General features: G+C 39.4%; 1 long non-coding RNA gene across 1 annotated transcript; it reads left to right on the top strand.

The window, feature by feature from the left end:
• The first annotated feature begins 991 nt into the window (after positions 1 to 991).
• LOC139156676 (uncharacterized) lies at positions 992 to 25,921 on the top strand. The gene is made up of 3 exons (XR_011557363.1): positions 992 to 1,181; positions 3,496 to 3,633; positions 25,678 to 25,921. It is a non-coding gene; the product is annotated as an uncharacterized lncRNA (long non-coding RNA).
• Positions 25,922 to 26,410: the final 489 nt, after the last annotated feature.

A 26,410-nucleotide genomic window follows, 5' to 3' on the forward strand; every position in this document is an offset into this window, starting at 1 on the left:
CCTCAGTTGAGGAGAGAAAATGCATGAGGTCTCGGGGGAGGGGGGGGCTGCGGGGAAAGGCGATCGGATTGCCTCCGAAGGGAGCGGGGACCATGTGAAAAAGGACGTCATTGCCGCCGATGGGGAATTATGGGAATGGGGGGGGCTGCTAGGCCGGGGAGAGGAGGAGGAAGAGAGGAAACCCCTGACGCGGATGGTTCTTGGTGCTCTGTGAAGGCCTGACGCGAAAGGAAGAGGAGGAGGAGGAGAGCAGCGCCTGTCGTTTCCGCAGGCGGAAAAGACAAGGCGGGGGGGGGGGGGGAGGAAGGACCTCCCTTTTCTTTTAATAAAAGACAAACCCGCCTTCGCCTTCATCCCTTTTTAAACCTGCCCTCGAATATTCGGCCAAGGCCCGCGGGTAGATGGACACGGAGAAAAAACGGCGGCCCCTTACCATGGTGGCGGGAGGGTGTTGAGGGCTTGCCCGCAGCTAAATCCACAGCCGAGTGCCAAGCCGCCTCTTCGTCGTCGTCGTCGTCGTCTTCTTCTTCTTCTCTCGCTGCCGCCGCAGCGCACGACTGCTTCCTTCCTCGCTTTGGGCTCTCACTATTTCCTGCCTCCCCTCGCGCACTCGGCTGTTATGTGGGTGCAAGGCCGGAGCGGCTCGTGGCGGTTTCCGACGGTTTTAACTGCTGCAGTGGCTCGCGCTGACCCGCAACCTGGAGAAGGGGGAGGGGGAAAGGGGAGGGGGGAGAAAAAGAGAAGGAGGCGGAGACGAGACGAAGGAGCGAAGACGCGAACGAGCAAAGCAACAACAAAGGGGAGGTGCTTCCCAACATCCGGGCAACTTCCCCCCCCCCTCCTTTTTTCCTGCGAGCGAGGGACCACATTTACATACACCGAAGGGCCGAAAGGAAACGTGCGTGTGATGTCACACGGGCGAGAAGACTGAGGGAAAGAAGGAAGGAAGGGGGTGGATGAGGAGAGGGGTTGTGGGTAGACAGCGCAGAAAATGGAAGCCGTGGTGCAGGCGAGGCCGGCGTCAGTTAGACTGCCTGGGAGGAAGCCCATATGGAGAAATACTGCTTTCGCTGCGGCCCATTTTCTGAAGCAACAGTACGCAAAATATTTAGGAGACAGAAGGAGGCTGTGGCTCCTCAGTTGACGGGAGGAGAAGGGAGGGTGAGGTGTCCGTTGCCGCAGTACGTAATAACAGGCGCTAATACCGACTTCGCCTTTCTCTTAAATCCCGACTCCTGCATCTCTTCGGGGGATGTTAGTATAACTGTCCCTTCTCTCCATTTTAGTACCATAGCTATCCTTGGAGAACAAGAAGATTTCAATGGCAAATTTTTAGGAGTCTGAAAGAAAAGCTGCGCGGAAACGTTGCAAGTGGCATTTAGACCATTTAATTTGAGGATGATACTTGTCCTTGAATGGTCTCCATTCTACGAAGTATTTATTTTACTTATTTATTTAGAGGTCAGCCAATTAAATTGATGTCTTTTTCTGTCCATCTTGTAAAATGTGACTGGATTGGCTAAGGTTTTTTTTTAAAGCAAAATAAAAGAGCTACCAAAAAAACAACAGCCTAAAATGGCACAAGCTAAGGCAAAAACAAACAAACAAACCCCCTCAATATATTTGAATCCTAAACCATTAAATGGATGTCCCAAAGGTGCTTTTTCAAGAGGCAATTGGACATTCTTTTGGGGAGGGGGTTGGAAGATGTTTAGCTTTTTGTCCAAGCTCACTGAAGCGTCTTGGATGAGAAATGAAATGTCTTCAAAGAAAAAAACAGTCCAGTTGCCTCTTGAAAATGCCCTTTTGAGACAATAATGGCTTGAATGATTGAATCTCCGTAAACATTTCATGCATCAGCTCATCCAACATCTTAAGCCATGCATGGAGGGAACATTTTTTAAATCCACATTTTAAAAATCTCATGGAAGGTTTTTAAGGGTATGTTGTTCTAAAGGGCAGGAACTGAGATAGAGAAGGCGCTGTTTGGCTCAATTAGATGGTATTGATTCATGGAAAGGGCCTGAAGTGTGCCCACTCTTTCAGATGTCATGGGATAGACAGATACAACTGGAGGTTGAAGTCTTGCAAACAGTGTTCCTTAAAGGACTTTGTGGGTGGTAAACAGCACTTTGAATTGCACCTAGAGTCTAATAGGAGGCCAGGAGAACCTGCAAAGTAGAGATTAAATAACTATTGTTATATGCCTATAATTAGGCATACTACTGCTTTCTGGACCAACTGAAGCTTCCAGATAGTCTTTAAAAGTAGCCCCATGTTGAACACATTATAGCTCTTAGAATTGTGTATGCTTGAGGACTTCTGCCTATCTTACTATATCTGGAAGGATGGGCATGCTCTGATTCCTGTTTAGTAAAGCAGTGTTGTTTAGTGTGGCCTTGGAAGCATGCTTTTTCTGTTATGGCATCTGCCTTGTGTAACAGCTTCACATCAGAGATTTGGAAGGTTGTGACTTCCTTGGACTTCAGGAAATACTAATAATAATGTATTGATTTGTATGTCACCCCTGTCCGAGGACTCGGAGCGGATGAGGTAAACGAAAGTCTGTGGAAAGAGTGCAGAGAGGGGCGGAATACAAATCTAATAAATAAATAAATAAGTGGTAAAAACTTGGCATTTCCCTCAGGCATGGGGCTAGGATGTTCATAGAACTATACAGGAATGGTGCAGGTCATTCAACATGAACAAATGTAAATAAATGCACATTGGTGCCAAAAGTCATCACCATAAACTAATAAGATCAGAATTAGCAGTGATTATTGAAGAAAGATATTTTGTGATATCTGTAACAGTAAACAGTTACATGAAAGTGTTCTTGCACTGTGCATTCACTGTGGGAGGGAAAGACCAACATGTATGGGGCAATAAAAATGATATTGAAAATAGATATATCACAATCATAATATCCCTATATAAATCAAATGTGCAATTACATCTGAATTATTTTATGCAGTTCTGGTCACTACCTCAAAAAGAAATAATGAGGCTAAGGAAGGTTTAGAAGAGGGCAGTTAAGATGATCAAGTGGCTAGAGCAGCTTCTTAAGAAAAGAATTGCAACATATGGAGATTTTTTAGGTAGAAAGGAGATAAATGAGAGGTGTACAAAATTATTAATGGTATTATTAATGGTATGTTTAAAATGGACAAGGAAAATCTATCAGCCAATTAAATTAAATCTTGGAAGTATTAGGACAGAAAATGAAAATAGTCTTTTATACAACATCTGATTCATTAGTACAGGGGTCCTCAACCTTTTTGCATTGTCTCTGCTTCTGTTGATCTTAACAACTTGTTGTTTTCTTTGACAGCATTCCTTGCAATAGTTTGTTTTTTTCTGAAAATTCTGCAAATTTTCTCATTCTCATTTTTGGAGCATTCTCATGTCTATAGTTTGCTCATTCACAGCTTCTTCTAACCAGTTTCAGCTCTACCAAGAGTCCCCACAAGTAACAATCCTTTTTAACATTAACAGAATAACAGAGTTGGAAGGGATCTTGGAGATCTTCTGGTCAGCCCCCTGCTGAAGCAGGAAACCCAATAACATTTCAGACAAATGGTGATCCAATCTCTTCTTAAAATCACCACTGCTGGAGAACCACAACTTCTGGAGGTAACTTCATTTATAAATAGAGGTTTTACATAAATACAGAACTTATTAGTTGGAGTATTTTTGGCAAATCTAGCAAAATTCATTTCATCCTAAGCATGCTCAAACTATTCTGTGCAAGCTAGGTTTTCCAAACTACAGATTACCTTGCAAGACATGCAGTGAATATCTTTCTTTTATAAAAATAAACTTTACTGTGAGAGCTGAATATACTAACTAGATCTATATATCATTGATGTACATTGTTTTATATAGATTTTTAGTTTCTTGCCCTTTACAATGCCCCTCTTTGGAGTTGGCTTTCACTTATTGCCTTTGCAATGCATTAATCATTTTTTATGAACTAATGGTTTGGAATCTCACCTAAATAAACTGATTTTCTGTTTTGAATATTAAAAAGTTATAAACTCCTTTTTATTGCAAAGCATGTGAATTCTTGAGTGCTTGTAAATTCCTTTTCAAAATATATCATTTTTAAAACTAAGACACATAGACAATATAATTCTTTGTTGCTATTATACAGACTCATATTTATTTTAGTAAAGGTTATTATTTCTTTTAAATGTTTTGAGAAAATGACATCTTACTATACTACCTATGTCTCAAAAGTCAAGTCAATGCTTTTCCAAATTCAAGGGAAGAGAAGCATTTAATAAAACAAAAGGAATACCATCCCTTATTAAAATGTTCCAGATATGTTTTTTTAATTGTTGCCTGAAGCTGAGAGTAATTAATACACACTATGAACTCAAGAAACTAATACTTTATTTTTGAATACTACCTTGGAAAACGTATCTGTGTATATAAATTTGCCAATATATGCCACTGTCTTTCATCAAAAACAAGGATAAATTGTATTCCAATAGCACATTATTTATTTATGAAATCATTTCCTTGGTGGTTATTATAGGGCATAGTCCTCATATGTAAAATTTAAGACCTCATATGAAGTATGTCTCCTATGCAAAAGTTCTACCACATTTCTTAAGATCTCTTTTTCAGTCCCCTAGCTGGGTTCCTCATGCATTACTAAGACTAGGGGCCAGGCTGCCAAACGTTCCAACTAGTTATGCTGACAACTTCACTAAGGCATTCCTTGCCTCTGTTGGGTTGCTGCCACTAATACTATCTGACAATTTTAGATCTACATGATGGGAAAGCATTTCAAACTAATTGCATTCATATGGCCTTTCACTTATGTATCAAATATCAAGGACTAGATAAGGCTAAGATGACCGTTAAACAGAGGTGCTGGGACACAGCATTACAGAATGACTGAGTTGAATCTGTATTATGTATTGATGCTTACAGATTTCCAAAGAACTATCCTGGCGGTTCTTTGGCATTCATTCATCCATCGTAAATATTGATGGGCATATCCCCAACTCTATTTAATGCTCTACCATAAACTACTTTTTTTAAGAAGACGGGCATTGTATAATTGCAATATTCTCAAGATTCTTTCTGTGTGACTCAGGTGAGAGTTAATCAAGTGAACGTATTCTACTCTACCCTTTGCCAATTTTACTCTGATTCCTATCTTAGGTTAATTCAGTTTTTTTTTAAAAAAAAAAAGACTTGTACATTTAGAGAGATTTTTACATTCAGTTCCTTTTACCAGACAGGGTTGCAAGTCATATTTTAATTGATAAATCTTTTGTTTGATAGCAGTAAAGAATTGTCATACGACATTGATTGCATAAAGTTCTATAAAGTATTATTACATTGCTATTACTGTATAGTAACATTTAATTTTAATAACTAGATGTTAACTGTGTTCCATTTCAAGGCCATAACATTTGATTTCATTTTATCTGAGCCTGTTAAATGAGGAATAAAGCAAAATACTTACTAAAGTCTAAGTTGAATATACCTGTTCTTTCAGGACTAAAAAATAAAGCATAAACTTGATACGTGTGTGATTGCAGTAATACCTGTTAGTATTATTTTAAATAAATTAAAATGAAATGTCTCTACAAAATGAAGGACTGATGTTGGGAAGCACCCAGCATGCAGGGATGGGAAATAAAGCATTAAAAGGGCTAGGATAACCAGAACCCTCCAAATTCCTTGAAGTTTTATCTAGTTGTTCCTAAGAATAGGTTGTCAGATTGGGGATTCCTCTGTTATAACCAGAATATAATAAAATAGCTGAAACTCTGCATTTGTGAGTCTTGTTCTTTATAGATATATAGATTAGCGGACAAATCAAGTAAAATATAAACTATTTGAAAATTACTACTCAGTGAGCATAATGGCCACACCTAGATGACCGTAATCCATGGTTTATCTCTAAAACTAAGTAGGGCTGAACATTGTTGAATAGAATAACAGTTGGAAGGGACCTTGGAGATCTTCTAGTTCAACCTACTGCTTAGGCAGGAAACCCTACACCCCTTCAGACAAACGATTACCTAACATCATCTTAAAAACATCCAGTATTGGAACACCCACAACTTCTAGAGACAAGTTTCCACTGATTAATTGTTCTGTCAGGAAATTCCTCTTTAGTTCTAAGTTGCTTCATTAGTTCCTTAATTAGTTTCCATCCATTTCTTCTTGTCCTGCCTTCAGGTGCTTTGCAGAATAGCTTGATTCCCTCTTCTTTGTGGCAACCCCTCAGATATTGGTACACTGCTATCATATCTCCCCTAGTCCTTCTTTTCATTAAACTAGACATACCCAGTTCCTGCAAACGTTCTTCAGATCGGGTGGAAATCAAGAAATGCCAATGCTGTGAGCTGTTTTAGAAAGTTGAAAAACAGGTGGGGTTTTTTTTTTTTATGTGATTGAGGAAAAAAAATCAAGGATGTGCTCATGAAATCTCCAGGATCTAACTTTGACTCAAAGGAGCCTACCATTATTACATACTGTTGTAATCTCAAAAAGTGAGAGCAGTAGACCAATCTTTTCTTACCATAAATAAAGTTGGGCTTATTGATATTGGATGGGGACCACATAGAATTTCTTTGATAGAAGTTAATCCTAGCTATGGGAATAGGGAAGAAATGAATATATTATAGTATTAAGACAAGCAATGGTTCAGAAAATACTAGTCTTAAGAAAAGAAAAAGAGAAACTTAAAAGAAGCCTGATTTGCTTTTGTTTTATGTAAGATGTTGAGAAAACTCTTGACAAGACTTCAACATTCTGTTATTGTACCCTACAAAAATAAAGAAAATTCCTGAACCCTCTGATGCTCATGTTTCCTGATGTTGCCTACCTCAGATGGCTGATAATTGGAGAGATGTAGCCAAGATTGAGAAATAAAGCATTTTAAACTAAGGAAGTTAATTTACCGTAATACTGTTGCCAGAAAATTGTATGAATATGTCCATATGGGTAGTATGCTGTATCATATACAGAGTTAATATATAGGAGAGATCTACTTTGAATTGTCAGTGGGAGAAGGTACTTGACACTTCTGAGGAATTATGGTACCCAACAATACAGTTTTGAACTACAGTTCAATAATTCTGAATGCTACTGTGACACACATTTCGTAGCCTGTCATGCTCCAAAAGGACACTAGGTTGTATGCAAGTGTCCAAGTGAGAAATGATGATGGTTGAATGAGGGAACTAAAAATTGCCAATCTCTTTGTTAAGAGACTGGCAGTTCAAGGTTTAATTTTAAATAACTGACATCCAAGTTCTTGGAATTCCTAAATTATTGTTGCTAGTCCATTCTCTACCCTCGCCACACTCCAGCTTTATATTATCTACCTCATCATTCTTGAGAAATGTATCTTTTCTTTTATGTACACTGAGAACATATGCCCTAAAGACAAATTCCTTGTGTGTCCAATCACATTTGGCCAATAAAGTATTCTATTCTAAAGAATTCTATCTAAAGATGAAATACATATATGTAAAATAGAATAGAACAGAATAGAATACATTTCTCAAGAATCATGAGGTACAACCCTTGATCATACAGTACAATTAAGCAATCAGGAAACAATAAATAGTAATATAAATCATAAAGATACAAGCAAGTTACAGTCATACAGTCATACGTGGGAGGAGATGAGGGATAGAAACAATGAGAAGACTAATAGTAATGCAGCTGTAGTGACTAGTTTGACAGTTGTATAGTTCAGAAAAAAATAAAAGCTTTGTTTAAAGAATCAGACAATTTATAGCACCATTTTAGAAAATGTAAAAAAGATTTTATTTTCAAACTTAAGTAACAATAATATGTTTAATATAAGTGATAATGTAGAAATTGTATTTTAGGATTTTATGGTGTATTTTAGTAACATTGAGAGCAAGATTGCATGTATCAATGTAATGAAACAAGGAATATTAAACATTTTCATACCTACTTTTTCAGTAATCTAAAATAGTTTATACAGTATCTAGAAAATTTACAAGTTTAACACTTGGTAATTCCAAATCAGACTTTTAAATCTGTGTCACTCCAATCCAGTGACTTTCAGTAGAGTTTTGCTTACATATTCAACGGCAAGTTAAGACTAACATCTTTCAGCATGATTGCTGTTAAATCAATCAACTAGTTACTCTTGTTTTAGCATGTGCAGAACAGCCTTTTGGAATTTACTGTACATTTTATTCTTCAGGTTTTTAAATTTTAAGTTATTTAATGGGTGACCTGTATGCATATAAAAGTATTTCTGTGAAAAAGATAAACTAAATCAAAATAAAAATAACAGTAAAACCCTTGTTTTTCTTAATTTTAAAAGAATCAAAATTCACTGATAATTAGAGATGTACAAATATATTTTTTCCTATTAAATAGACATGTATGGATAGAGTAGCTTTTAGGAAGTCATCAATGCAAATTTTAAACTAAAACAAAAAATAATTGATCATGACTGAAAACAAAATCATAATACTAGGAGCAGTAATAGCTTCTCTAGGCCAACTAAAGTTTTACTGGAAGTAGAACTGCAAGCTTTCAGCTTTTGTACAACATTTCCTCAGATTGTATTTCCATAAATCCTATACCAGATTTCACTCTTGGTTATATTGAGGCAGAGAAAATATTTGGGTGTGCAAATTATCCAAATTTCTTAAGTTTGTTTATTATTTAAATTTATAGGTCGCAGACTCAAGGCTGCTTACAACAATAAAAGCATAATACAAATTTAAAATTACTCCAATAAATAATAATTACAGCTCTAAAAAATTATCCCAATAAAACAACAGACAACCAACATTCATACATAGTAATGGCCAGGGTGAAGGATCATCACTCAATGCCTCCAGGCCTGTCAGCATAGGTGTGTTTTGAGCTCTTTTAGAAAGTTGCTAGAAGTAAAACTAAACTGGCTGTAAATTCTGTGGAGCCAACAGCTTTAATCCAGTATATATTTTCTATACTAGTAGAAAAAAGAAGAATCTCTGACATACAACAGGATTGTATAAAAAGTATGTAATTTATGGTTTTTTATTTAGCTTAGTAAATAAAGCATACATTGGCCATTCACCAAATATCTTGGAAATTACAAAACAAAATTTAAAGCCAAGAAAATTAAAATGGGCAAAGTGGTCATTGCAACTGCTACCGTAAACCTAGTACCAAACATTTGCTCAGTCAGGGATTCGGTTTGCAGTAGGATGGTTATGGAATACATATTTGGGCCACAGTCCAAATGGAAGAATAGCAGAACTGGATATAATCTCACAAAAATATCCTTCACTTGCTCCCCTCTAGTGTTTACATATTCCAGGATTGATGGATTGGTTCTTATGGTTCATAATACTTAAATAAATCTCATCCAATCCACATCTTATATAACCATATATAATACATCTGAATTCCAATGAGAGTAGTATTCTTTTTTTTTAATGTTTTCAGGAACTTTTATCATGCAGTTGTCCCCAACCTGATTTTTTTTTCCCTAATCATGATCATCAAGGAAAGAATAGCTGTAATTTCCTTTAAGCAGCAATACAAGGAACCATTGATCCAGAAACTTTGTGGATCATTGGAGAAAGAAAAAATTATGGTTCTCACCTTATGCATTGTTTTCACAAGCAGCTTTGTTTGTGTGCATGGCAACGTTACTACTTGATACCTGGCCTATGTTTCATGATTCAACATAATCCATTTTATGTCATTTAAACTCCCAATATTAATTATTACACTTATTATTTCTGTTATTAAACATCCACAATTTAAATTCCACTTTAATCAACATTTCCTTTATTCATCATCTTTCCTGAGAAGAAATATTAGAATTTTAAAGCAGAATAGGAATTTAATAAGTTGAATTCATATATAGTACTGTAGTTTATATTTTATACTTTAGACTAGAACTGACTGGTAGTATTGGGCGAACCCAACGAAGTTCGGGTTCGGCGAACTCACCCGAACTTGGCGGAGTTCGGATAAGTTCGCTGAACCCGAACACTTCTCGGTGACATCAAAGCCCCGCCCCCAGAATCCCATCGTGGGATTCCCCACCTTTTGCTTGCAGCGCCGCTGCGGCGTCCTTTTCCGTAAAAATAAAAATTTCCCCGCCTCGGGAATGGCGCTGCAAGCAAAAGGAGGTGGGGAATCCCACGATGGGATTCCAGGAGCGGGGCTTTGACCTCATGGAAACTTCTTCCTGGGCAAAGCCCCTCCCCAGAATCCCATCGTGGGATTCCCCACCTTCTTTTGCTTGCAGCGCTGCTTTCCGTCCGGCTTTCCCACAAACGGGACATTGGCTGCAAAGCAGTGTTTTCCCCTTGCACACCCAGAGGACTAAAGCCCCGCGCTACCTGACCTCTTCCAGCCCACCGCTTTTGATCTTGCTCAGCTGGAGCAAAAAGCGATGGCTTCTGCAGCTGGTGGCCCAGCCCAACCCCGCCCATCTCTGGAGCAGGTAGGGCTGTGTTGACTTAAATGCGCCAGTTTGGGGAAAGGAGGACCCAGGCACAGGTGGAGGGGGATGCCAAGAAGCTGCGGGCCCTCGCCGGAGTCGCTCCTTCGGGTGGCTGAAAACAGCTCCGGTGGGAAGCGTCCCAGAGAAAAAGGAAAGGCAGCTGGAGGTTTCCTTGTCTGCTGGGGAAAGACCAACCCACCTCTCTTTTTCCTAAAAAAAGCAAATAATTTGTTGCTTGTATCCTTAAGATTTTTATTATATTGTTTCCTGATTGCTTATTTGATCCCTATGACAATCATTAAGTGTAGTACCTCATGATGCTTGGCAAATGTATCCTTTTCTTTTATGTACACTGAGAACATAAGCACCAAAGACAAATTCCTTGTGTGTCCAATCACGCTTGGCCAATAAAGAATTCTGTTCTATCCTGTTCCGTTCCATTCCATTCCAAATCTAAACCTAAATCTAATCTAATCTCGCCTCCTCCAGTCTTTCAAACTACAAGGTCCACCATCCCAAAAGACTGGGTGATGGAACCGGAGGGTTTCGATCATAGTTCCACATGGGTACACATTAGACGTATGCATTTGGTCTACAGCTGAACTTCACTTCTTAATTTGACTTAATCCACAAATCTTAGACAAGCTTGAGGACTCTTGTAAAAGTTTAGGGCTAAGCAAGTCAGAAAATTAAAGTTCTCAGAAGTCCTTTTGGGCTATAGTGCATGCCACCCAAGAACTCTAGCTTTGAATTTGCATAAACTCTAGTTTATGACGCTAGCTTTGAATTTGCACCATAGTCTCTGTCCGGCTGCGAGCGGAGCTTCCAGGGCCTCGTTTCACTTTCCTCGCTGTCCTTAACATCGCATTTCGCTCCGCCTCTGAAAAAAAAAAACGTAATTTTTACCCCCTTGCTTGGAAAATTGCTAAATGGGTGCAGTAATAGAAAGCTAAACTGCGACGTCTACTCCTATAACTTGTATATTGGCCAGAATAATAGAATGTGTCTTTTTAGCGGAAGGACCCAGTTCAATTACTAATCAATAGCAATAAAAGGAAGAGGGGGAAAACACATGATCGTTTGATATGGATTTGTCTTTTTTTTAATTAAATGATTTTTATTGAATAGTTTTTAAAACAATATGTATGTACAGATATACATATATACAAATCATATACCAAACTCCACATAACATCAACATACACTGCTCAAAAAAATAAAGGAACACTTAAACAACAGAATATAACTCCAGGTAAATCAAATTAAAGTGTTCCCTTTATTATTTTTTTTAGCAGTATACACACACACACTGCTCAAAAAATTGAACACTGTTCTGTACAAGGTTGAATGTGCTGGACAGTTTGATTTACTTGGAGTTATATTCTGTTGTGCAAGTGTTCTCTTTATTTTTTTGAGCAGTGTATATGGATGGATGGATGGATGGATGGATGGATGGATGGATGGATGGATAGATAGATAGATAGATAGATAGATAGATAGATAGATAGATAGATAGATAGATAGATAGATAGATAGATAGATGATAGCTTGGCTTTTCTCAACCACTTTTTTCCTTAAAGAGCCCCTTTTACCGCCGAGTAGTGTAGTGTAGCCGGACATCAGGGAGGAGTTTTCGCCCACTCTTCAGATCTTCTGGCTTTGCGTTGGGGGGAGGGAGGTGCTGAAGCAACTCCACGTCGGGCTGCTGGAGCGTGGCCTCACCTCCCGGTTGCGCTTGTGTGTGTGTGTGTTTTCCTTGCTGCTATTGTTGCTGTGATCTCTAAAGTGTTACTAATTGCACCTTGGATCACCACCATGGGGGAAAAAAGGCAGCGGCCAATCCGCGCCAGAGGAGCGCAGGGAGAGAGAGAGAGACGAAGGGAGAGGATCGGGGGAGTCCCCCGATCGATGAGTTACGGCGGGGCCATCAGCCAGGCCGCCCACTCAGGATATAAACAGCTGGGAGCCGTCCGGCCGCTTTCAGAGGCCCCAACTTCTCCCTGCGAGGCTAGCGGCGAGGATGGATGAGGTAATGGGTGGCTGTCCGTTTATGTCCCCTTCGGGCAGCTTCTTCTACAGCAGCTCGCCCTTCAGCCCTTCCCTCAAGGTGGAGGAGGAGGAGGAAGAGGCCTTCGCCCAGAGGAGAGCCCCCGCCTCCTTCCGAGATCCCCCGGGGGGCTCAGATGGCGAAGGACATGTCCATGCCCTAATGGGACCAACGCAAAGCGCCCCCTGCCTGCTCTGGGCTTGCAAAGCCTGCAAGAAGAAAGCAGCCAGTCCAGGTGACCGGCACAAGGCGGACATCCTGCAGGAGAGGCAGCATCTGAAGAAAGTCAACCAGGCTTTTTACGGAAAAGGACGCCGCAGCGGAGCTGCAAGCAAAACGAGGTCTCTGTGACATCAAAGCCCCGCCCCCGGAATCCCATCATGGGATTCCCCACCTCCTTTTGCTTGCAGCGCCACTGCGGCGTCCTTTTCCGTAAAAAGCCTGGTTGACCTTCTTCAGCCACTGCCTCTTCCGCAGGGTGGCCGCCTTGCGCCAGTCACCTGGACTGGCTGCTTTCTTCTTGCAGGCTTTGCAAGCCCAGAGCAGGCAGGGGGCGCTTTGCGTTGGTCCCATTAGGGCATGGACGTGTCCTTCGCCATCTGAGCCCCCCGGGGGATCTCGGAAGGAGGTCGGCACGCATGCTGAACTCAAACCTGAACTTTTGTAAAAGTTCGGGTTCAGCATGCCGAACACCGCAAAGTTTGGTACGAACCCGAACTGTGCAAGTTCGGTTTGTCCAACACTACTGACTTGCAATGCCAATGGATCAAATATGAAAGCTTAAATATTATTTTGCAATCTTCACTGAGTAAAGTTGTGCTGGATTTATATAACTACCTCAAGATTTAAAGGCCAGGTAAAGCTCATAAGCTTTTTCAATAAAGTTCTATTAATAATGTTTATCATAAATCCATGCTTGGGGTACATATCTCTTGTCAAACAGTGAGAGATATTAGCATTCTTGTGAACTGGCAAAACAAGATTTAAACATTGATCAAAAGGTTCTGTTTTACATCTTATCCCTCAGTACACAACATGCACACATATTTTCAAGCTTCACAATTAAAACAAACAGACATTATTATAAGCATAGATAAATACAAAGGTTGTTCACCTAATGTTGAAAAGACTAGGCAATAAATAAAAAACTTGGAGAGAGCTGCACCACTAATAAAACTGTTATAAAGCATATGCTGAGATAGCCATCGCTATTCCTTTTTAAGGTGAGCAAAAGTATTCAAAGTAAAAATATATAGTAAGAAAGCATAGGACAAAAATATATTAAGACATGAAGTAAGGAAATAACAGGTAAATTCAGTTTATATCAATATTATATCTCTCCAAACTTTCCATCATTGCAAACCACTGTTGCATCCATCACATATACTGACCACTTCTTACATTGCCTCCGCTTTGAGACTTCGGAGAGGGGCGGCATACAAATCTAATAAATTATTTTTATTTTATTTTTATTTATTTTTTTATTTTTTTATTTATTAGATTTGTATGCCGCCCCTCTCCGTAGACTCAGGGCGGCTCACAACAGTAATAGTACAATATATAACAAATCTAATAATTAAAAGTCACTAAAAACGCCTTATTAAAAAGAAACATATACACAAACATACCATGCATGATCCATTCGTTCTTTATATATTATTCATTCTGTTTCAAAAGCCACCCTCTGTTTGAAAATTAATTAATTGTTGGATGCTCTTATAAATTCAAACAATCATGCTTTGTTTATTCTGTTTACAGAGCCACCTATCTCACATAAGCAACTCATGGTGGTTGAAAACAACAAGCACAATAAACAAAAAAAAGATATTACAAAAAGTCAATATTAAAAACGATTAAAAAAACCGACAAACAAGTTCAGTGGCAGAGTATAATGTAGCTGTGATGGCACAGTGGTTAGAATGCAGTATTGCAGGCTACCTCTGCTGACTGCCAGTTACCTGCAATATGGCAGTTCAAAACTCACCGGGTTCAAGGTGAGATTCCATCCTTCCAAGGTCGGTTAAATGAGGACCCAGATTGATTGGAGCAATAGGTTGATTCTGTAAACTGCTGTAAAGGACTGAGAAGCAGTATATAAGTCTAAAGGCTATTGCTATTACTATTCACATTTGCTATTACAGTTACAGGCTCTGCATCAACCTTTGTTTAGAGTTTTCAGCATTGACTGCATTTTCTTTTTACAATTATATTAGGTTGTTGTTAGTGTGGTGCTAAAGGTAATCCCCACACACACACACATATTCACTACCATGCCTATGAGATCCCTTCAACCTATGTAAACTGCTTAACCCTGGTGTTATTTTCAAAACCACTATACACATGTACTGTTCCCGGGTCTATTTGACCAGGATCGCAAATTGTTCATTTTAGGTACTTGTATTTGGTCTTTTTGAAAACTTTTTTCACTTGGAAACTAGTTTGAACATTTCTGCACACAATGAAATGAAAATTGAAATGACAAAATTAGTGCTTATATTTTTATTTTGTTCATAAAAGGCCACCTCCCTTTTTTGTGAAATTGTTTTCAATGTATAGATAGTTTTGTCTGGAAAATATGTTCACCTTTACTAAAGTTGGTGTGGGATTGGTAGTTTGATCATTTCTGGACATAATGATATTAAAATTGAACTGAAACAATTGATGCTTATTGGTTTATTTTTCTCATAAACGGGCTGCCACCCCCGGTTTTTCAAGCATGTCACTTTATAAATTTTTCTAGGCCCCTAATTACAAATATTTTTAATAACTTTGGCATTGAATTACCAGTTTGAACATTTCTAAACATAATGAAAGCATTGATGCTTATTTGTTTATTTTGCACATAAAAGTCCCCCCCATGTTCAATTGTTTCGATTTATGTACAAATTATGCTGTTAATTTCAAAATTACATACTGTACTTGTTTTTAGTAAAATGGATTTCTTTCATAAAATTAGGTGTTTAGGTATCATGTACTCACTTTGCAAAAGGATATTCCAAATATTTTTAGCCAAATCTATATAAAAAGTGAAGAAAATTGCTCAAGGCCAGGTCGGGGGGCGGGCGGCCCTTTTCTGATCAAAATAAACAAGCATCATTTTTTTCAGTTCATTTATATTTTTCTTATGATCAGGAATGTTCAATTTTGTATATAAAACCTTTTTGGGGAAGATTCTTTGGAGATTTGTAGCCTGAAAAAAAAAATAAACTGACACGAAATGCCCAAAAAATTGGGGGGGGGGGGGTTGATCAAAATAAACCAATAAGCATCAATTTTTTTCAGTTCAATTTTCATATCATTGTGTTCAGAAATGTTCAGACTACGTTCCAAGTGAAAAAGTTTTTAAATTGACCAAACATAAGCACCTAAAATGAAGAATTTTCAGCCCGGGTCAGCGTGACCCGGGAACAGTACAAGTCTGACTTTTTTTTTCAGCAAGAACTAAGTCCCCCACCCCCCAAAAAAATCTCATAGAGAGAACCCCTGAAATGATGAAAAGTCATTAAATTCCAAGTTTCAGATATGCAGGGAAAATTTTTTATAGGGCCTCAAAGTTCGAAATGAGTCTCTCAGACCCAGAAAAGAACACCAGGGTTAAAGTGGCCTATAACATTCATAGCAAGCTGTAGCGACTCTGAGTAACAACAGGGGGGTGAATCCTGGCCTTGTAAATGAAACTACAGTATGTATATTCACTGACCATGTCACAAAGATAGTATAGCTAATATTCTGATCTACCAGGAAGGGATCTATCTTATTGGGTGGCCAATTAATTTTTCCAAGGTGGCACCTGAAAAACTTGTGAAGGATCAATGGTGCCTCATTCCCCTGTCACTGTCCCACCCCAGCTGCCATCCTACCTCCAAGAATCAATAACTAATGTTCAAGGTAAATTGACAATAGGTTAGAGTCAATGGAATTGAAGATAGGCTAGACTTGGATCTCTTGTGAATACAAAGGGACTCAAAACTGATGATGCACTTGACCTCTCCTTTAGATTCAGCCTGATCATCTCGTACATCCGGATCTGATCTTTATGTATAAGTAAAATTCTTGTGTCTGTAACTGTAATGGAATGTGGGGATGGCCTTGGGGAATGAAGGAAAGAGATGCTACCTAGGAAATAGACAAGAGAGGCAGGAGACCTCGGTGGTTCTCTTGGTGAGAGAAATAAACTAAGGACCTGTCTTCAAGGATCAAGCAGTTAAAAGTGGTAGCATGAAATTTTTACTTTCAGACAAGATTGAGGTCAGCCCTACAAGGAAAACTAGACAAGAAAACAACTAGGTGAGCTAAAATTCTACTTTATTGTAAAGCTGTACTACTGTGAAGTTGTTTTTAACTACTAGATCCATGAGAGTGTGTCCTTCCTAAATGTCTTTCTCTGACTCACCATTGGAGGCTCCTGCCTCTCTTGTCAAGATTATTTTCTAGGTAGCACCTCTTCCCCTCATTCCCCAAAGTTATTCATTTGTATTCTTACATCTAATAGAGTGAAATAATGCATTACAGGACAACAATTTTTAACCAAGGTAGCTCAAATGGACTAAATTAAAGAACACCTGCAAAATCTGGGACCCATGGGATTAAAATTTGGCATATTTGTGGTTGCTTCAGTGCTGCTTCACCACTCACTGCTGCCCTAAGGGTTCAATAAACTGGTCCCACCTTAGCCCTTCAGAAGCTGGGCAGACTGGTTACACCATCAGCTGCTGACAAGCTGTCAGCAGCAATCAAGCGGGCAGGAAGTTGGAAGTCACTCATTGCTTTTTTTCCACATTTGATCATTCTGTTTCTCTGTTTGGATAGGGAAATATCTTTGAAATGAGGACCCAATGGGTCAAGATTTGTGTAGTAAATAATAAAATTGCCCATGTGAGTTTATTAACAACATACTAATATTGTGCTGTAATTACACTGCATCTGTCTTTTGTCTTCATAATTTAATAGGCAAGAATAGAACCATGTAAGCTATGGTTCTGCTTTTCTTTGGAGCTGTTCAGCAAGCTGCCAATGCTGGGAGCTCTGTGTACAATTCAGTTGTTTGCATACTTAGCACATTTATACCGCATCTGCAAAATGATTTGGTTGCGTTTGATAAACAAGGTTTTGGTCACAATACTGCGGATGCAAATATTAACAAAGCACAGAAGTTAAACCAAAACACTAACTCACTGTTCTTTTAGAATTATCACTTAACGTGAGTCATTAATAATTGACTGAGGTTTTTTTTAATTATTCCATCACACAAAGTCTTGTTTTAGAATATGTTACCTTCATATGCCACAGTTGTTGTCTTTCAAGTTATGTAAACTTACAGAATAACTGACTGAATTTCTATTAGATGAATACTGCAGGTTTTATTTTTTATTTTTTTAAAAATCAGCATACAGATAGTTAAATTGAGCACAGTATAACTGTCAACTATGTTATCAAGACTACAGAATGACCAATATGACTCTCAGGTCCTTTATTAGTAACCGCTGATGTCTCCTTCAGCTTTAATTAATAAAAACGCCTCTACTTAAGAACTTTTCTAGATAAGAACTGGGTGTTCAAGATTTTTTTTGCCTATTCTCAAGAACCATTTTCTACTTAAGAACCCGAGCCCAGAAAAATTTCCCAGGAAATTTGAGAGTAGCACGAAGGCCCAGCCAGTTTCCTGCCATTCCCCCTTTAATTCCGGCCATCTCGGGCTTTTCTAGGCTGCCAGAGGAGCCTTTCAGTGGCGCTTAAGGAGGCTTTGGCAGTTCAGAGCAAACAAAGCATTTTCCTTTCTCTGGACACTTGGGGAGGGAATAAACCTCTGTCAGCGCCCAGAGAAAAGAAATTCTCCCTTTGCTCTTGGCAGCCCAGAGTGAATGGGACATTTTCCTTTCTCTGGGCGCTTGGAGAGGGAATAAACCACTTGACTTGGTGATTCCCTCACACTGCCTTCCATGCAGCAGGCGCGAGGTTGCCTCCTGGGGCGTCTGGGTATGGAAAGGCAAAAGGGAGTGCTTCGCGCTGGCCGAATCAACTCGGCTTTAGCCAAACTGAGGAGTCACCACAGTGAAGGAAACGTACCGGCTACAAAGTGAGTGAGCAAGAGGAGAGGAGAGCCCTTCAGCATGGGAAGGAAGAGGAAGCAGGTAGCAGAAGCAGCCACTGCCTTTTGGTCAAAGGATCGGTAGGTTCCCCCCTCTCACCCGCCTGGGTTTCTGGTGCAGTGTATGAGAGGCAGCCTCACACCGGGTGTATGGGAGGCGCGACTGTCTTCCTCTTTTTCCTCCTCCTCCCACCCAAATTCCAAGCTTTTATTTCTTTCCTAATGGGTTTGCACGTATTATTTGCTTTTATCTTGATTCCTATGGGAAAAATTGTCTCTTCTTACAAACTTTTCTACTTAAGAACTTGGTCACAGAACGAATTAAGTTCTTAAGTAGAGGTACCATTGTATTATGCTATTTTATGTTGGATAATGCAACATGTTAGAAATTCTGTTTAAAGCATAAAACAGAACTAACAAAGAGTACAGTCACCATGTGCTTTACTGCTCAACTATATAGCTGTGACAAGGAACAGAAAACTCTACTTATAACAAAAGAGCATAGTGTATATACCATAGATCCATACTTGTAAATAATGCCATCTATTGGCTAAATACTACTGTAGTTGTTGCATTAAAAATACATTCCAACAACGAATTCCAACACTGCCAATTAAACACAGAAGAAATATTGCAGAAGTGTGAGTGACCTGCCTGACTTATTAAAACACATCCTGGAAAAATATGTAACTTCTTTAACAAGTTGCCCAAAGGAGCTGCATTTTTGCTCTTGTTGGTTCAGAAACTTCTCTTCAAATACAATTCAACTTATTGGACAAAATATCACAATTAAAAATCAGGATTCTCTTGAAATCTTCTCCAAGTCTCTAGTCTTACTGAAACTGAAATAACGTTATCATATTTTTGCTTTTGTTACAGATACATGCTTAATGTGTAATGATGGGTTTTTATTAAATTAAATATATAATTTAATTCTACGAATAGGCCAATGAATTTTAGACTCCAAGATTTTCAGTCCACAATACCAGTATGACAAGTACATGCAGAATAAAAATTGAACAAGTAAGCTTTGCACAGCTGTCCTTGTTCCCACTGGGGCCAATTAAATATTGTATAAACAACCCGTCTCTCCTTTAGGAACCTTCATCATCCCTAGTATTTTAAAAAAAATATTTTCAGAATATAATAAATTCAAGCTATGTCATTAGGGTCTCATGACTAAATTTCCCCAATATGGAGAATGGGAAGGATACAATAATTACACAGACAATCTACAAGTTGTGCTTTATTCTGAAAATGAAGTTGAATAATTCCTATGTATGTATGTATGTATGTATGTACGTACTTACTTACTTACTTACTTACTTACTTACTTACTTACTTACTTACTTATTAGATTTATAGGCTGCCCTTCTCGCGGATTCAGGGTGGCTTACAAGAATAAAATATAAACAAGATAAAGTAGTACAATTAAAAAGTTAAGAAAAATATTAAAAATCCTGTATAAAATCAGTCAGTCATCCCTCAGTCTATGGAGAGGGGCGGCATACAAATGTAATAAATAATAATAATAATTCACACCAATGGCCGGAGCAAAGACTATCACTCATGGCCGCATGCCTGCCAGCATAGATGTGTTTTAATGCCTTTTGGAAGGTGAGGAGAGTGGGCACAGTGTGAATCTCTGGGGGAAGGTGATTCCAGAGGACGTGGGCTGCAACAGAGAAAGCTCTTTCCCGTGGACCCGCCAGTCAGCATTGTTTGGCCGATGGGACCTGGAGAAAGCCAACTCGGTGTGACCTAACCAGTCACTGGGATGTGTGAGACAGAAGATGGTCCCATAAATAATCTGGTCCAATGTGATGCAGGGCTTTAGAGGTAATAACCAACAGCCTGAATTGCATTCGGAGACCGATCAGCAGCCAATTCAGCTTGCGGCTGTCGCGGCTGCATGCTTGACTAATTGAAGTCTCCGAACATTCTTCAAGAGTAGGGCATTGCAGTAATCGAGCCTCGGGGTGATAAGGGCGTGAGTGACTGTGAGAAGAGACTCCCTGTCCAAATAGGCCCACAGCTGGTGCACCAGGTGAACCTATGTGAAAGCTCCCCTGGCCTCTTTCATTTCATATCTCTGACTCTAGAAATACAGGCATTCATAGATGTTTAGAAAAATAACAGATTTAAATATCTTAATCAGATTTTGTGTTGTTCTTAATTAGAAATGCCAATATTAGTTATAGATTCATTGAAGCATTATGCACTGAGAAGTAAGCAATCCACTTTATTAGATTTATGCAACCCACCCCACCCTTCTTTTTCTTAAGCTATATGAGGCACTGTACAAAATTGGATTCATGACTAAGGCATAACATGATTGGCTGGTTTATTGCTTAGTTAACACCCTGGTAGAGAGCCAGGGTGGCGTAGCAGGTAGAGTGCTGTACTGCAGGCCACTGAAGCTGACTGTAGATCTGTAGATCTCATCATTGGCTCAAGGTTGACTCAGCCTTCCATCCTTCCAAGGTGAGTAAAATGAGGACCTGGATTGTGGGGGCGATATGCTGGCTCTGTTAAAAAGTGCTATTGCTTTCATGTTGTAAGCCGCCCTGAGTCTAAGGAGAAGGGCGGCATAAAAATCAAATAAATAAATAAATAAATAAACATGCTCTATGAATTCAGTAATTATAACTTCTTCAACAAGCATAATTTTACAAATCATGATTTAATATAATGTATGGACCCAGCTTGGATTTGCACATTACACTAATTCATAACATCATATTATCATAGGATAATATGTAAACTTAGCCATTGGGGTTTAAGGCTACCAGATTTGGGTAAAAGAAAAAGAAAACTTTGTATAATCATTACATAGCAGCAGAAGGATTTTGAAAGCTGAAATTTACAGCAATCATCAAGTCATCATCCAGACTTTTGCAGCCTGGACAAATATCTTTTGTGGCTTATCATGGGTCAATGATAGTAACAATACAACGTGGATGAACAAAAACTGTACTGCTAAAATTTCCAATTTTGTAGACTTGTTTTCCAGAATTGGAAATGGAATGTTTTTCCTCCATTTCAAACCGATGCTACAAAGTACAATATTTAAAAGTTACATTCTGATTCACTCTAAAGAAATGATTATGCTTCACTCTAAAGAATCTTCTGTTGTCTACCATTAAAATATACTTTTCTCTGCATATTTAAGTGCTTTTCAAGATGGCCAAGCTGTATTGAGTGGTGGCTATCAGTCTTGCCAACAAAATAAAATAAAATTTTGTCTGTGGGAAGCATTCCTATGAAGATCACCACATATATTATTAAAATATACATCTTTATCCATTATACAGAAGTGGTTAAAGAACATAGTTGAAATGTTTCTGAACGTTTCCCTCAGTGCTGCTTTAATATCAGAAGTGTTTAGCTGAGAGTGAAGAGGTTCAACTGTTCTTATCCCCTACCTATAAAATAAAGTAGTCCTGTCCACCAGGGGCAGGTTCCTAATTTTTTTACTACCATGGCTTATTTTGTGGGCATGACTTACTGGTCATGTAACCGGGTGGGAGTGGCCAGCCGAGCGTTTATCAAAAGACATTATTGCAAGGAATCAGTCGAAATGTCCCAGTTCTAAGGGGAAAATGCTTTGTCTACTTTCCAATCTGTTCAAAATGAGATGAAACAAGACAAGAAGGGACTGAACTTTTTCCTCCTGTCATCTTCTGTTCTTCCCCACCTTCCTTCCTTTGCAAAGAGCGCATGCGCATTAGACCTATCAGCCACAGTATGTGCCTAGAGATTTTGGATAAGCCACGTGTAGTCCCCTTCCCCCCCCCCCAACCAGATACGCTGTTCTCCCCAGCTCAGAAATCCTTGGCTGAGGTTAATCCGGTGGCTCCCACAGTAAAATTCCAAGACGCCCTAGAGTCTCTGGCATTCATGTAAGGGCACCTCCATGTGCCACCTTCCAGAGGCGGTCCAGGCAGAGCCCGGGCTCAGAGTGGAGGAAACCTCTCCTCAGCACAGCCCCGATTCACTAAGTATACCACTGGGATTTGAGCAGAAGTCACTATCCCGTTGCTCAGTCCTCCGGACAGAAGTGGCGGCTGCGGAGGTGACGGCAGAGGGGGGAAGCTCCCAGCAGTATTGATTTGTTCCACTGCCACCGCTCTCAGAAAACAGTAGTGTCGTGGTTAGTGGCCCTTTGGACATCTCTGCAGGGGCAGGCCTGGAGCCCACTGCAAGCGAGCCTGGTGTCTTCTCCCAAGCTGGACTCATTAAAGGTGGGGAAGAGGTGGGAGGAGCTAGGACAGCATGATGGTAATGGCCAAGACTGGTGGCAAAATAGGGAGCTTGGGAACGGCCATTCAGGCTGGAGCCTCCTAGAATGACCACTGCTACGGTCTTGCTGCTCCTGCTGTGGTGGGCTGCATTGGTGGGTGGCCAATGTCCCCCCAATTCTCTAAATGCTTTCAAGCTCCCCTCTTCACTGCCGGCCTCAGCCGCCACCATCATGCTGCTCTGGCACCTCCCACCTCTTTCCTACTTTGAATGGGGCAGCACACAGCCAGGAGAAGGTGGCCAAGAGGCACATGGGGGGGGGAGAGAAAGAGAGAGCTGTTGTCTGTCTACGCGTCTCAGCAGGGAAGGGATGGAATCAGTGGACGTGAGCTGTTTGAGGCACGGAATGGGAACAATAGGAGACCCACACTTGGACTCAAGTCAGTTCCTGAGGGGGGGGGGGCGTGATGGTGTCGTCTTTTTGACATCACCAGAGGGCTGTCATTACCGGTGCGGGTGCACCGGATCACACCGGGAGGAACCCAGCTCTGCTGTCCACTCATTACCCTATACAAATACACAAATACATACAGTATCATAGCACTTGGTATGAGATAATTGTCTCTGATTATGGCACACCACGTTCTGCAAGAACAAGATGTATTTAGCATATAACTATACTTATCTTTCAAGAATAATTTGAATGCAAAATTACCTACTAATGTGAAAAATGCAATCATTTTCTCTCTCACACACACTCTCATTCTCTCTCTCTCTGTGTGTGTCTCTCTCTGTGTGTCTCACTGTCTCTCTCTCTCTGTCTCTGTCTCTCTCTCTATGTATGTGTGTGTGTGCATACACCTTTGAGTCAGTGCTGACTCTTGGTGACTACCTGGATTAGTCTTTCCAGTTTTCTTGGCAAGATATTCAGAAGTGGTTTGCCCTTGGCTTTCTCCCAGAGTTGAGAGGGAGGGACTGGCCCAAGGTCACCCAGTTAGCTTTGTACCATAGCTTACAAACGTTTGCCAGACCCATCCTCGAATACAGCTCATCCGTTTGGAATGCACATCGCATCTCAGACATCAACACCCTTGAAAATGTCCAAAGATACTTCACCAGAAGAGCCCTTCACTCCTCCACTCGAAACAGAATACCTACGAGACTAGACTTTCAATCCTGGGCCTAGAAAGCTTAGAACTAAGATGCCTTAAACAAGATCTAAGTATTGCCCACAAGATCATATGCTGCAATGTCCTGCCTGTCGGTGACTACTTCAGCTTCAACCACAACAACACAAGAGCACACAACAGATTTAAACTTAATATTAAGCGCTCCAAACTTGACTGTAAAAAATATGACTTCAGTAACCGAGTTGTCGAAGCGTGGAACTCATTACCGGACTCCGTAGTGTCATCCCCAAACCCCCAACACTTTACCCTTAGATTTACAGTTGACCTATCCAGATTCCTAAGAGGTCAGTAAGGGGCGAGTACAAGTGCATTAGAGTGCCTTCCGTCCCCTGTCCTACTGCTCTCCTATATCTCCTATACCTTTCTTCTATTCCTATATCTTTTCTTCTATTCTTTCATTGATATGTTCTATTACTATATCTTCTTTTCTATTCTTTCATAGATATATTTTACTATGAGTATCTCCTCTATAACCTTCATCATGTATTTTACTATGTGTGTATATGTACCCACTAAACCCTCATTGTGTATTGGACAAAATAAATAAATAAATAAAGTATCTAAGCTGGACTGTAACTCATGGTCTCTGTTCTTCAGGAAAGTATATTGATATTCAACAGTAACTGAATTCTGTCGTTCGCTAAGCCTTTGTAATTGTGGCTTTAAAGGTAAGCCACTCATGCTCCTCCTCTAATTAATAAATATCCATCCCCGTATTTAAATGGGTGCTTCAAGGACACTTTACTTTTACTTTACTTCCTTGGCAGAAGATGTTAATTTCCAATGTCTTTTCAATCTTCTTCTTTGGCTGAGTCCAACCTCATCTGATTCAAATCATTTTAACAATTTTTTTAAAAAAGTATTTCAGTGGTAGCACTGCCAGACTGAATGCCATAGGATGGTTCTTACATTTTTCCTATCTATGGCATTTTCTAGTAACACTAAAACCATCAAGCATGGAACCTTGCAGAACCCAGCCAATGTGTCCCTGTTTACAATATGTGTAAAAGGGGGGAATTGGTTTTCTGGTGTATCTCATGCAAAATATGTTTACTTGGTTATTATGTCATTTTTTATTGCTTGAAATCTCAGGTGTACACCTATCCCAATGGTATAATTCCCAGTCCCATTGCTAAGAGTTAACTAAAACTATCAAGAGGAGTATGTAATAGAAAGTAGACCAAAGGGAATGCGAAAAACTCATTAACAGATGATTAGTACATTGGAAGCATTGTGTTCCCTTGGCTGTGAATCACCAAGATCTGAGATAGAGACAAGATGGTTAACCCCCATAGGGATTTCTCAGAACAGCTGCCATGGACATTTCTACCAAAGCAGCTCATTAGGCTTTCTCATTAGGTAAATGGTAGGACTGGCAAGTCCATGACAAGCTGAGCTTGCATTTAAAAACGTGCATTAAACACTTATTTAAAATTGAATTTTATTTATGGTGATCCTGTCATTTACAGAATGGAAGGAAGGTTTCTTTGCCAATTTAAATGTGCTGGAAGGTAAGAGAACCAAAGCCAAAGATGTTATCTTATTTTCAGTTAGTGTTGCAATACTGCTTTCAAACAATCACCAGTTCTTAATGTAACAGTTTGATTTGTATCTTTCAAAGGCCTTCTATTATTTGTTTTCAAAGGTCCAGCAACACAGGCAATAACTGACCGTCAATGGGAATATATGGGAAATTATTCACTTGAAAAGTAATTTGGTAAGATTTGATTGACAAAGCCTCTAGACGTGCTACTGTGTGATGGGAAAAAAAGCCTTCCATACATTCATTTTTATGGACACCTTAAGAAAATAAAGTTACTTGCCAATAAAAAAGGTTACATTGTCAAATGTGTATGACTTGTATGATAATTTAAAGTGACTTCAAAACTGCAAGAAACTAAACAAATCTTTGTAATAGAAATGCTCCCTCTTCTGGATATATTATTGTGTAAATGTTATTTATTTTTTGCTGTGTGGTATTAGTTTGCAACCCTAATAGCTTTGAAATAAGGGGCATGCCTTTCATTGAATTGTCCTTTTGCTTATAAGCATTGTACAGGTTGGGGGGTTGTTGTTGTTTTTTTGCTAAAATGTTTATTTTATCTTTCAGCCTAGTATCTAAAGTTTTATATTTGCAATCAATGCAACAACATTATTCTACAAGTGATCATTTCATTTGTTTTGTTTTTGTTTGGCACAGCATCCTGTGAAAAACCTATTCAAATTATTAAGCCAATTATACAAATGTTAACATAGCATAATAAGTGAGCCAAGTTAATATGCTTAATGTTACAGTGCTCTTGAAGGAATACATAACTTGAAGAGAAATTGGTTTTATTTGTAGATGATTTTAAAAAAATTCTAAGCAATATACTGTT

Source organism: Erythrolamprus reginae, chromosome 1, assembly GCF_031021105.1.
Source record: "Erythrolamprus reginae isolate rEryReg1 chromosome 1, rEryReg1.hap1, whole genome shotgun sequence".
NCBI lineage: Eukaryota > Metazoa > Chordata > Lepidosauria > Squamata > Dipsadidae > Erythrolamprus > Erythrolamprus reginae.